Consider the following 12,648-nt stretch of genomic DNA (forward strand, 5'->3'; position numbering starts at 1 on the left):
CCAAAATATATCATGTGAGACATTTTATTTCTAACTTTGTTGTTGCGTCTTTATACTGATCAATAGCAGAATTGCTTTCTTTTTGAACAATCTGCGAAGGTCAAGTTTTTAAAAACCTGCAATCACAATGTATAGTTTTAAGGGAATTTTAACGAAAATCCCACGATACTGTTCACTTTAACGAAAAACCATATTTTTATACTAAAAAGTCAATCTTGATACTATTCACTTTACCCTTTATTTTGTCCTTATCATTAAAACTCAAATTTTTCAAACCATTTTCATTAGTTTTCCTTAGTTTTAACAGGACAAAGACAGAAGGAACTACAGTTTCAAGAATTTATACAGCAAACCAATTACCCCATAGCGATAACATTGATAAACAGAGATATATCTCTTAATCAAAACAAAAGAATACACATCAACAAAAAAAATGTTAAGTTTTTGTCCTTCCTGATCAATACTGTGACACCCCGTCCCGAAACTATCGAACGCATAGGTGAAATGACCATTTTACCCCTAGTTTGTTTTATTATGTTTTTGGTTGTTTTGTGTGGTGTTGGCCAAAGTTGGACCACACACACACATCCTATCTCTATCCCTCACCCTCTGTCACTTCCTCTCTCTCTCCCGTGTCTCTCTCTCCCTTCCTATCACCATAAACGTACGGACAAACACCAAACTCACCCAAACCAGCACAGATCGAGGGAACCAACTGCACCATCGAACTCGTGAGGCCGAGGGGAGTCCAGTGGTACCATTTTCAGGTAGGAACTCTGACGTTTTCACGTCGATTTCACGAGCTCGGTTTTGGTTACTATTCATGCAAGTTTAATCTAGCTGGTTTTTGGACTTTTTAGGCTCGTAGATGTCTTTGTGAGGTTCCCAGGAGCTTGGGAGTAGCTCGTTGGGCTAATTTGGATGTCGGGATCGTCCTGTACGAAGTTGGCCGGTTTTTGATTTCGTGGACAGGTATGATTGCATAGTTTTTAGCCCTTAAAACTAGTCTATCGTGATTCTCCTAGGTCTAAGCGTCATTTTGGTTCAAGAATCTTGAAAAACGGTTGAAAAACGAGCGAGAAAACCTAAGTTGCAGGTTTTCCGACGACGGCGACGGCGCCGGCGAGGGGGTCTGGCCGGAGAAGAAGGGAGAATATTCCGTTAAGGTTTAACGGAATATTCCTAACGGACGTTGACGGCGTCAGTTAGGTTTAACGGAATATTCCGTTGGGTTAAGGGAATATTCCTGACGGCGTCACTTGACGCCGTCAGTGTGCATGGCACGTGGCCGCGCGTGGGGGCGCGTGGGTCCGTGCCTGTCTTGGCGCGTGAGGGCGCGTGGGAAGTCCAAAAATTATTTTAAAATTATGGGTATGATCGTGAGGTTGTGTAGATCACGTTGGTATATTCATTTGTCTATTTTGAGCAATGTATGAGAAGTTATTTTGAACGGACGGTTATGTGCTTTAAAGTTAACGTTTTTATAGTTAATTCGCATATAGGTGACACGTATCCCGAGGACGAGCGTGCACACTCGAGGCAGGGGGGCTACGACCCTTCCACATACCAGTGAGTGGGCTTTTGTTTTCCGTATATACCTATATACATATAAATTCCCAGAATAAGTATAAATGCTTCGTTTTATGCCATTCTTTTATATGATTGATGGTTATGCATGATTAGTGGCATATACGTTTAATTACATACTCATTTATGCAAATGTCATATATATTTATATGTTGGTGCTGTGGAGGCATAGGTAAGTGCCAGGTAAGCGTTATTTATCGATTGCATTAAATAGCGGTTAGAAATGCTTAGAGAGCTCATAACCTGCACCCCCGGTGTTAGTGCTCCCGCCCAGAGTAGGGCACAGTCCTTCACGTGTTGTTCACCTTCCGCACCACACGCTCAGCTTGAATCCAAGTTAGGTGCACAGTCTTGTCGTACAGACCACTTTAGGTGGTTCCGACTCGTAGGTGACCCGCGATTATTCGCACAGCCTTCACGTGATCGTAGCACTAGAGCGTTAATATGTATTACACCCAGGCCTGTCGTACAGACCACTATAGGTGGTTCCGACTCGTGGGCAGGTTTAGTTATTAAGTTTGAGATTTGAGCTCTAGATTCAGCCGTACAGGTCACTTAGGGGACTCCGGCTGTCAGTTTATTATGCTATTGATGTGATTTATACCTGAGCACATGCATGATATTATGAAGTTTTGTGATGGCATACCTTGAGCATGATTTGGTACATCTACGTATATGTGTTTATTTTTCTGGGAAGTATACAGGTTTTACGGCGAGGGGTTATAATGTATTTTATGAATTGGTTTTCAAAGAATTTGTTTTTGCCCACTCACGCTTTTGTTTTGCGCCCCTCCAGGTTCTAGTAGCTTAGCGGGTTTGGTGGTTTTTCCCGGAGGACGTCCCGGCATTCTGACAGACACTCACCTACGTAGGGTCACCTTCGGGTGCACTTTTGTTGTATCGTTTCTTTTGGACTGCTGTAGGCTTAAAGCTCTGAATTCAGCGTCTTACTTTAGCTAGCACATACTTTATCACATTATATTTGCTAGTTTTAAATTATTCGTACTTTTATATTACTGTTTTTAGCTTCCGCACTGTGCACATGGCTACGTCACTTCCACGTGACGGCCTGCATGCCCTGGCCTCGGTTGGGGTGTGACAATTTGGTATCAGAGCTTAGGTTTGGCAGTCCTGTGTCTTTTGTGAGTATTCTAATGGTTTTGGTGCCTTCTGTCAGAATTATGCCGCCTCGTCGGGAACCACGTCGTTCAGATGAGTCTAGTTTCCCCGATATCACTCAGCTGGGGGAAGCTATTGCTACCGCTATCCAAGCAGCTATCCGCCCTCCCCAGAGGACTCCTCTGGAGACTATGTACAATCTGAAATTGGATAAGTTCCACGGTCATGAGGGGCACGAGGGCGCGGAGCGTTGGTTAGAGCATATTGAGAAGACTTTCCGAGTGTTGAACAATCAGGGGAATCTTCCTGTTGAGAGGTGGGTCGAGACGACCTCATGGTTTCTGGGTACGGAGTCTACATCCTGGTGGGAGCAGGAGCTTCGTAGTTTGACTCGAGTCGAGAAGACTGACTGGAATGTTTTCATTAGGCTATTTAAGAGGAGATTTGTGCCCCCAGAGTACATCGATCGCAAGAAACAGGAATTCACTGAGTTGAAACAGCGAAAGATGTCTGCGAACGAGTACTATCGGAAGTTCACCGACTTATCTCGCTACCACCCTGAGATTGCTAGTAACCCAGCGGAGATGCTTCGTCGTTTTCGCATCGGCACTAAGAAGAAGTGGCGTTCGATGTCGACCTCCACTCATTGTGATACTTATCAGGAGTTCTATGAGGTTTTGCTGAGGGTTGAGGACTCTGAGAATATGACGAGCGAGAGTGATGACGATGTGAAGAATGGTAATCAGAAGAAGGATGACAAAGGTAAAGGTCAAGCGTCGCTCGGGCCTCGTCAGACTCAAAACTTCAAGAGGGGTGGTAATAGCTCTAGCTCTTCTAGTGGTGGTTTCAGTGCCACTGGTCAGGGACGAGGAGGTAGATTTACTGGTGGCGCTCGAGGCCAGAGACAGGGGGATGGTGGTCGGGGTAGGGCCCCACTTTGCCGAAGGTGTAATAATCGGCACACTGGCGAGTGTAGGCGGGGCAGTAGTGGTTGTTTCACTTGCGGGCAGATGGGGCATCGAGCCGCGCAATGTCCCCAGAGTCAGCAGCAGAGACCGCAGCAGACTTTCCTGCCACCACCTGCCCCTATCCAGCAGATTCAAGGTCCTAGTGGTTATGGACAGGCCGGTCGGGGTGGTGCCTACCACTACCAGGGTGATGCTGTTCCCTATGCCTCGGGACAGTATCAGTATCCTCAGGACCCCTACTCCCAGGGTGGTTACCCTCAGTATTCGGGCAGCTATATGTCGTATCCTCCAGCTCCAGCCGGTGGTTCTCAATGGTATCAGGGAGGACAGTTTCAGCCAGGAGAGATTGCTACTAGCAGTGCAGGGTCTTCGAGACAGACTGGTCTGCCCAGTCAGGGGCGTGGTACACAGGGTCGTGGTGCTCAGGCGAGTAGAGGTCGTGGCGGACGGCAGCAAGGCCAGGGGCGTATTCACAACATTTCTCTACAGGATGCTCAGAACAACCCGGATCTGATCATGGGTACGTTAAATATTCTTGGTTATTTTGCTAGAGTCTTAATTGATTGCGGAGCTACACATTCTGTGATTTCTCATACATTTGCTCAAGTGACGCAACCTCGCCCCACACCTCTAGGGTTCGATTTAGAGTTCGCTATGCCTAGAGGAGAGAGATGTATTGTAGATCGTGTGTACCCGGGGTGTCCAGTGATAGTTGAGGGTGTGGTTATGCCAGCTGATCTTATCCCGTTAGATATTGTTGATTTCGATGTGATTTTGGGCGCGGATTGGTTGCACCCCAATCGTGCCAATATTGATTGTTACGGGAAAATAGTTACATTTCGTCGTCTTGGACTACCCGTGGTTACTTTCGTGGGTGAGCAGAGTGGGGTGAGACATGGTGTTATTTCGGCGTTACGGGCGAAAAAGTTGTTGACTAAAGGTTGTCAGGGGTATTTAGCCCATGTGGTGTTAGATGAGGCTCCTCCTAGTAGTGTTGAGGATGTGAGGGTAGTCCGACACTTTCCAGATGTTTTTCCCGAGGATTTGCCTGGTTTACCACCTGATCGAGATTTGGAGTTCACTATCGAGTTGCTTCCAGGTACTAATCCTATTTCTTTGACTCCTTATCGTATGGCACCTGCTGAATTAAGGGAATTGAAGGTGCAGCTGCAGGAATTAGTGGATAAGGGTTTTATTCAGCCTAGTACTTCACCTTGGGGCGCTCCAGTATTATTTGTGAGGAAGAAAGACGGAACTTTGAGGCTGTGTATCGATTACAGGCAATTGAATCGGGTGACGATTAAAAACCGTTATCCGTTGCCACGTATCGATGATTTGTTCGATTAGCTTAGAGGTGCTTGTGTGTTCTCTAAGATTGATTTGAGGTCTGGGTACTATCAGCTGAAGATTAATCGGGATGACGTTCCTAAGACGGCGTTCAGGACTCGTTATGGTCATTACGAGTTTCTGGTTATGCCATTTGGGTTGACGAATGCACCAGCAGCTTTTATGGATTTAATGAATCGGGTGTTCCAGCCTTACTTGGATAGGTTCGTCATTGTTTTTATTGACGATATTTTGGTGTATTCTAAGTTGAAGGCGGAGCATGTTCGACATCTTACTTTGGTGCTGAAAAGGTTGAGAGAACATCAATTATATGCTAAGTTTAGCAAGTGCCAGTTTTGGCTAAACCAAGTAGCGTTTCTGGGGCACGTTATTTCTGCTCAGGGTATTCTGGTTGACCCTCAGAAGGTTGCGGCGGTGGAGAATTGGGAGCAACCGCGAACCGTCACCGAGGTGAGGAGTTTCCTTGGTTTGGCGGGGTATTATCGGAGATTTGTTAAGGATTTCTCGGTGATTGCCTTACCATTGACGAGACTAACGAGGAAAGATGTTAAATTTGAGTGGGATGATAGGTGTGAACAGAGTTTCCAGCAGTTGAAGCATTATCTCACTCAAGCACCTGTTCTGGCACTCCCGGACGATAGTGGTGATTTCGAGGTTTATAGCGACGCTTCCTTGAATGGTCTGGGATGTGTATTGATGCAGCATGGTAGGGTGATTGCTTATGCTTCGCGTCAGTTAAAACCCCATGAGTTGAATTACCCTACCCATGATTTGGAGTTGGCTGCTATCATTTTTGCATTGAAGTTGTGGAGACATTACCTGTACAGAGAGAAGTGTAGGATCTTTACTGATCATAAGAGTCTCCAATATCTTTTTACTCAGAAGGAACTTAATCTTCGTCAACGGAGGTGGATGGAGTTGCTCAGTGATTATGACTGCACGATTGATTATCACCCTGGTCGTGCGAATGTAGTTGCTGATGCACTAAGTCGGAAGTCTCAGGGCCGCATTAATGCGTTGTATGCAAGCCGTATTCCTCTTTTGGTGGACTTGCGTGCTACGGGAGTGAGGTTAGAAGCAGAAGATCGAGATGTGGCTTTACTTGCTAATTTTCAAGTTAGGCCCATCTTAGTTGATAGGGTGCTTGCAGCTCAAGCAGCTGATGAGCAGACTTAAGAATTAATCCAAGCTCGAGAACAAGGTAGGAGGAGAGACCTCAGAGTACGTGAATCGGGTGGCATGTTGATGCAAGAGGGAAGAATGTTCGTGCCAAATATTGTGGATTTGAAGGGGAAATTCTGGATGAAGCACATATCTCGACTTACGCCATGCATCCAGGGGCTACTAAAATGTATCATACCATTCGACCATTTTATTATTGGCCGGGTATGAAGAGGGAGATAGCCGAGTATGTGAGTAGGTGTGCCATTTGTCAGCAGGTTAAGGCAGAAAGGAAGAAGCCGTTTGGGTTGTTGCAACCGCTTCCCATTCCCGAGTGGAAATGGGAAAATATCACCATGGATTTCGTGTACAAGCTCCCGCGTACACATAACGGTTTTGATGGCATTTGGGTGATCGTTGATCGACTCACTAAGTCCGCACATTTTATTCCAGTGAGAGAGAAGTATTCTTTGAGTCGTTTAGTGGAATTGTTCATCTCGAAGGTAGTGAAGTACCATGGTGTCCCGGTGAGTATTGTCTCGAATCGTGATCCACGGTTCACATCTAAGTTTTGGGTGGCTTTCCAGGAAGCTTTGGGTACGAGACTACTCTATAGCACGGCGTATCATCCGCAGACGGACGGGCAATCTGAGAGGACTATTCAGACGTTGGAGGATATGTTGCGAACTTCGGTGTTGCAGTTTGGTGATGCTTGGCACCAGCGGTTGGATTTGATGGAATTTGCCTATAATAATAGTTTTCATTCGAGCATTGGCATGGCACCATTTGAGGCATTGTATGGTAGAGCTTGTCGCACACCATTGTGTTGGTCAGAAGTCGGAGAAAGAGTTTTAGTGGGTCTGGAGATTGTTGAGGAGACTACTCAGAACGTTCAGGTAATCAAGACTAATCTGAAAGCAGCACAGGACAGACAAAAGAGCTTAGCGGATCGGCATGCTACGGACAGAGTGTACGAGATCGGAGATTGGGTATTTTTGAAACTTTCATCGTGGAGAGGTGTAGTGAGATTCGGGAAGAAAGGCAAGTTAAGTCCCCGGTACATCGAACCCTACATGGTCACGGAGCGAGTTGGTGAGGTAGCTTACAGGTTGGAGTTGCCTCCGGAGCTAGCTAGAGTGCATAACGTTTTCCACGTGTCTATGCTCCGACATTATGTTGCTGATCCATCTCATGTGATACCCCCTCAACCGTTAGAAATTAATCCAGATTTGACATATGACGAGGAACCGGTGACGATCATCGATTGGAAAGAGAAGGTTCTGAGGAACAAGACGGTGAAGTTAGTGAAAGTTTTGTGGAGGAACCATTCAATCGAGGAAGCGACGTGGGAGACAGAAGATCGGATGAGGGATTTGTATCCTAGATTGTTCTTTGGCTACTAGGGGTTGTTATTTGGTTGTTTTGAATTTCGGGACGAAATTCTATTAAGGTGGGTAGGTTGTGACACCCCGTCCCGAAACTATCGAATGATAGGAGCATATTCATGCGACTTAAATGGCTTGTTCTCGTGCATTTATGTTATGTTTCTTTAGTTATTTTAGTCCTTTATGCTTCTTTTGTGTGTTTTCAGGTTCTAAGGGCAAAGTATGCAAAAGGGTGCATTTTGGTGCATTTTGGAGTAGTTTGGGGCGTTAAATGGATTGCATATACTTGAAGCCAAGTAGATGGACGAAATTGAAGACCAAAGGAGGCCCTTTGTACCAGAAATTCACACCAACACATCCCATTTCAGATTGCATTCCAATCATTCCAGCCAAGCCACATGCACTCCGTTTAATTTATTCAACCTAGCTGTCAAAGCACATGCACATTCACCCTAATCATTCACATACACAATCTGCCATCATTCACACATTCATTCCACATGCATTCATCAACATATCTAGCTGTCACTCACATGCATTCCCTTCATATAAATCAGCCACATGCACCCACAATCATTCAACCAACTTTGCACATGCATTCATCATCATATCATAGCTGTCATTACCCTTTAATCACATGCATAAATCAGCCACATGCATCTCCCATCACCATTCCAGATTTCCACCAAGTTCCTAGCTGTCATATTCCCTCCTTTTCACCTATAAATAAGCATCCATTGCAGCCACAATGGATTCATTCCCATTCATACACAATTCATTCACCATTCACGCCAGAAATTCATCCCCTCTCTATAACACATCCATACTTCACCATTCTTCATATTTTCTGCCCAAAAAGAAGCCTTGAGGTCCCCTACATCCATCCCTATCCTAAACACATCATTCTACACCATCCATAACTCCCCATCCCTCCAAACCTATCCTTAGACTTTGTGCTACAACGAAGAGGAGGAGAAGAGTGCCTAAACGTTCATACAATTCAAGTTTGAGTTGTTGGAATGTTTAGGTGTTTCTTTTCCTCGATTCCAATGTTTAATTTCAATTCTCTTTGTTTTGTACGTATGAGGAACTAAACCCCCCCTTGGCTAGGGGGGGATTCGAAATATATGTTTATGCTTGCATTTTGATTTGATTGCTTCTAATTGCGTTTCATAAGTTGTGGATTCAATTTGTTTAACTGTTTGATTGATAACTTATTTATGTATGTTTATTGAGAGTATACGCTTAATTTTCATGCATGAATATGACGCTAGAATATAAGTGAGTTTCACCTAATAGTTACGAACTTATATTCACAAGTAGTGGAGGTTGCTTATAAACAATCGCGTTAAACGAATTCTTGGCATAAGTTTCATGCAATCATAGTAACGAATGCCTCGTCAACACTTATAATTTTCATAGAGCGTAATGATTCTTGCTTGTATCTCTATTATGCAATCATGTAGGGGACTTGTGGGGAATGTTTTGGGTTGTCGTATGCAATCATCCAATTCAATAACGTTAGGAAGATTTGAAGGTTAATTAGTGCATCACGGTTAACTTGGGGTGTTGAGAATTCATGGTTTATTGAAATGCAATTGGAAATCTTTTTATTATGCAAGTGTAACATGTGTGGAGATGAACCCCTTAGCTAGCCATCCCATCCATTCAATTCCATCACATTCATCTTTACAATCTCTTTTTAAATACAATCTGTGCAATTAGTTTAATTTCGTCCAAAACTCAATCTCCCCTTACTTTAGTGTCCAACTTAGTTAGAAAGTGTCTTAGGTTGTGTTTCTAAGTGTTTTGATTCATTTTATTACCCAATTTCGTCCAAAGTAGTCAAAGTGCTCAAAACTGCCCAGAAAGTGTTTTTAAGGCAGTTCTGAGTGTTTTGGGTGCTGTTTGAGTCTTTTGGTTTGTTTTAGTGTTTTAAGTGTTTAGTTTTGCATTCTTTGAGTCTAGTTTAGTGTTAAAGTGTCTTAGTTTGTGTTTATAAGTGTTTTGATTCAATTTATTACACACATTCGTCCAAATTCACCAAAGTGCTCAAAACTGCCCAGATTGTGTTTTTAAGGCAGTTTTGAGTGTTTTGGGGCTGTTTTGAGTCCTTTCGTTTGTTTTAGTGTTTTAAATGTTTAGTTTTGCAATCTTTGAGTGTAGTTTAGCGTTTTAAACTTTATTTTACGTTTTTGAGTCAGTTTCCAAGTGATTTTGCAATCCCTCCTAATCCCCGGTTAAGAACGATCCCTACTTATATCTATACTACAATTGTCAAAAAGAGGGTTTAATTTGTGTGCGTATAATTCTCGCATCATCGAACGCATAGGTGAAATGACCATTTTACCCCTAGTTTGTTTTATTATGTTTTTGGTTGTTTTGTGTGGTGTTGGCCAAAGTTGGACCACACACACACATCCTATCTCTATCCCTCACGCTCTGTCACTTCCTCTCTCTCTCCCGTGTCTCTCTCTCCCTTCCTATCACCATAAACATACGGACAAACACCAAACTCACCCAAACCAGCACAGATCGAGGGAACCAACTGCACCATCGAACTCGTGAGGCCGAGGGGAGTCCAGTGGTACCATTTTCAGGTAGGAACTCTGACGTTTTCACATCGATTTCACGAGCTCGGTTTTGGTTACTATTCATGCAAGTTTAATCTAGCTGGTTTTTGGACTTTTTAGGCTCGTAGATGTCTTTGTGAGGTTCCCAGGAGCTTGGGAGTAGCTCGTTGGGCTAATTTGGACGTCGGGATCGTCCTGTACGAAGTTGGCCGGTTTTTTATTTCGTGGACAGGTATGATTGCATAGTTTTTAGCCCTTAAAACTAGTCTATCGTGATTCTCCTAGGTCTAAGCGTCATTTTGGTTCAAGAATCTTGAAAAACGGTTGAAAAACGAGCGAGAAAACCTAAGTTGCAGGTTTTCCGGCGACGGCGACGGCGCCGGCGAGGGGGTCTGGCCGGAGAAGAAGGGAGAATATTCCGTTAAGGTTTAACGGAATATTCCTAACGGACGTTGACGGCGTCAGTTAGGTTTAACGGAATATTCCGTTGGGTTAAGGGAATATTCCTGACGGCGTCACTTGACGCCGTCAGTGTGCATGGCACGTGGCCGCGCGTGGGGGCGCGTGGGTCCGTGCCTGTCTTGGCGCGTGAGGGCGCGTGGGAAGTCCAAAAATTATTTTAAAATTATGGGTGTGATCGTGAGGTTGTGTAGATCACGTTGGTATATTCATTTGTCTATTTTGAGCAATGTATGAGAAGTTATTTTGAACGGACGGTTATGTGCTTTAAAGTTAACGTTTTTATAGTTAATTCGCATATAGGTGATACGTATCCCGAGGACGAGCGTGCACACTCGAGGCAGGGGGGCTACGACCCTTCCACATACCAGTGAGTGGGCTTTTGTTTTCCGTATATACCTATATACATATAAATTCCCAGAATAAGTATAAATGCTTCGTTTTATGCCATTCTTTTATATGATTGATGGTTATGCATGATTAGTGGCATATACGTTTAATTACATACTCATTTATGCAAATGTCATATATATTTATATGTTGGTGCTGTGGAGGCATAGGTAAGTGCCAGGTAAGCGTTATTTATCGATTGCATTAAATAGCGGTTAGAAATGCTTAGAGAGCTCATAACCTGCACCCCCGGTGTTAGTGCTCCCGCCCAGAGTAGGGCACAGTCCTTCACGTGTTGTTCACCTTCCGCACCACACGCTCAGCTTGAATCCAAGTTAGGTGCACAGTCTTGTCGTACAGACCACTTTAGGTGGTTCCGACTCGTAGGTGACCCGCGATTATTCGCACAGCCTTCACGTGATCGTAGCACTAGAGCGTTAATATGTATTACACCCAGGCCTGTCGTACAGACCACTATAGGTGGTTCCGACTCGTGGGCAGGTTTAGTTATTAAGTTTGAGATTTGAGCTCTAGATTCAGCCGTACAGGTCACTTAGGGGACTCCGGCTGTCAGTTTATTATGCTATTGATGTGATTTATACCTGAGCACATGCATGATATTATGAAGTTTTGTGATGGCATACCTTGAGCATGATTTGGTACATCTACGTATATGTGTTTATTTTTCTGGGAAGTATACAGGTTTTACGGCGAGGGGTTATAATGTATTTTATGAATTGGTTTTCAAAGAATTTGTTTTTGCCCACTCACGCTTTTGTTTTGCGCCCCTCCAGGTTCTAGTAGCTTAGCGGGTTTGGTGGTTTTTCCCGGAGGACGTCCCGGCATTCTGACAGACACTCACCTACGTAGGGTCACCTTCGGGTGCACTTTTGTTGTATCGTTTCTTTTGGACTGCTGTAGGCTTAAAGCTCTGAATTCAGCGTCTTACTTTAGCTAGCACATACTTTATCACATTATATTTGCTAGTTTTAAATTATTCGTACTTTTATATTACTGTTTTTAGCTTCCGCACTGTGCACATGGCTACGTCACTTCCACGTGACGGCCAGCATGCCCTGGCCTCGATTGGGGTGTGACAAATACACCTTAAAAATTAAGTGATACAAAGGAAGTGAAAAAGAATAGCCAAAAGTAATTAAAAAAAAAAAGATTTAAACACATTACACCACTCAGTGAATAACCCTCATAACATTGATTAACAAAGATATATTTTTTAACCAAAAGATAAAGAAAACACATTCAGAAAAACTGCTAAGTTTTTAAGATTCCTGATCATTGGAGTTTAAAAATCAAGTGATTCGTTTCTGCCTTTGCTGTTTAGAGGTCAGTCCCCCGCTGCGCTCTCTATCTCCCCCCTCTGAGAAAATTCACTTCTTCATTGGGTCTTCGAATTTGACCAAAAAGAAAACTGATTATTTTTTTTTCTTTCTTTGATTAAGAAAATTGGGTGATTCAGTTCTCCATTTTTGGAAAATTTTGAAGAATCAGGTGCTTGTGGAGAATGTGTGAGTTAATTTTTGAACTTTTTTAAAATACCATATAATTGCAAACTAATAAGGCAAATGGGTCGCCGAAATTCACTGCAAAAATGCTCCACAGAATTGTTGATTCTAACAAAATTGATAGAACCGAGTGGAA

The 12,648-nt window shown here is 43.6% G+C and overlaps 1 protein-coding gene and 1 long non-coding RNA gene across 3 annotated transcripts in view; one reads left to right on the forward strand and one right to left on the reverse strand.

Moving 5' to 3' along the window:
- Positions 1 to 12,648, reverse strand: part of LOC103948123 (cysteine-rich receptor-like protein kinase 15) — a 36,313-nt gene that overhangs the window by 5,178 nt on the left and 18,487 nt on the right. The gene's annotated exons all lie outside the window — the stretch shown is intronic.
- Positions 544 to 1,760, forward strand: LOC125480346. The gene is made up of 3 exons (XR_007260756.1): positions 544 to 767; positions 861 to 972; positions 1,503 to 1,760. It is a non-coding gene; the product is annotated as an uncharacterized LOC125480346 (long non-coding RNA).

The sequence above is a fragment of a genome, unplaced genomic scaffold (genome assembly GCF_019419815.1).
Source record: "Pyrus x bretschneideri cultivar Hongxiangsu unplaced genomic scaffold, Pyrus_bretschneideri_v1 Contig33, whole genome shotgun sequence".
NCBI lineage: Eukaryota > Viridiplantae > Streptophyta > Magnoliopsida > Rosales > Rosaceae > Pyrus > Pyrus x bretschneideri.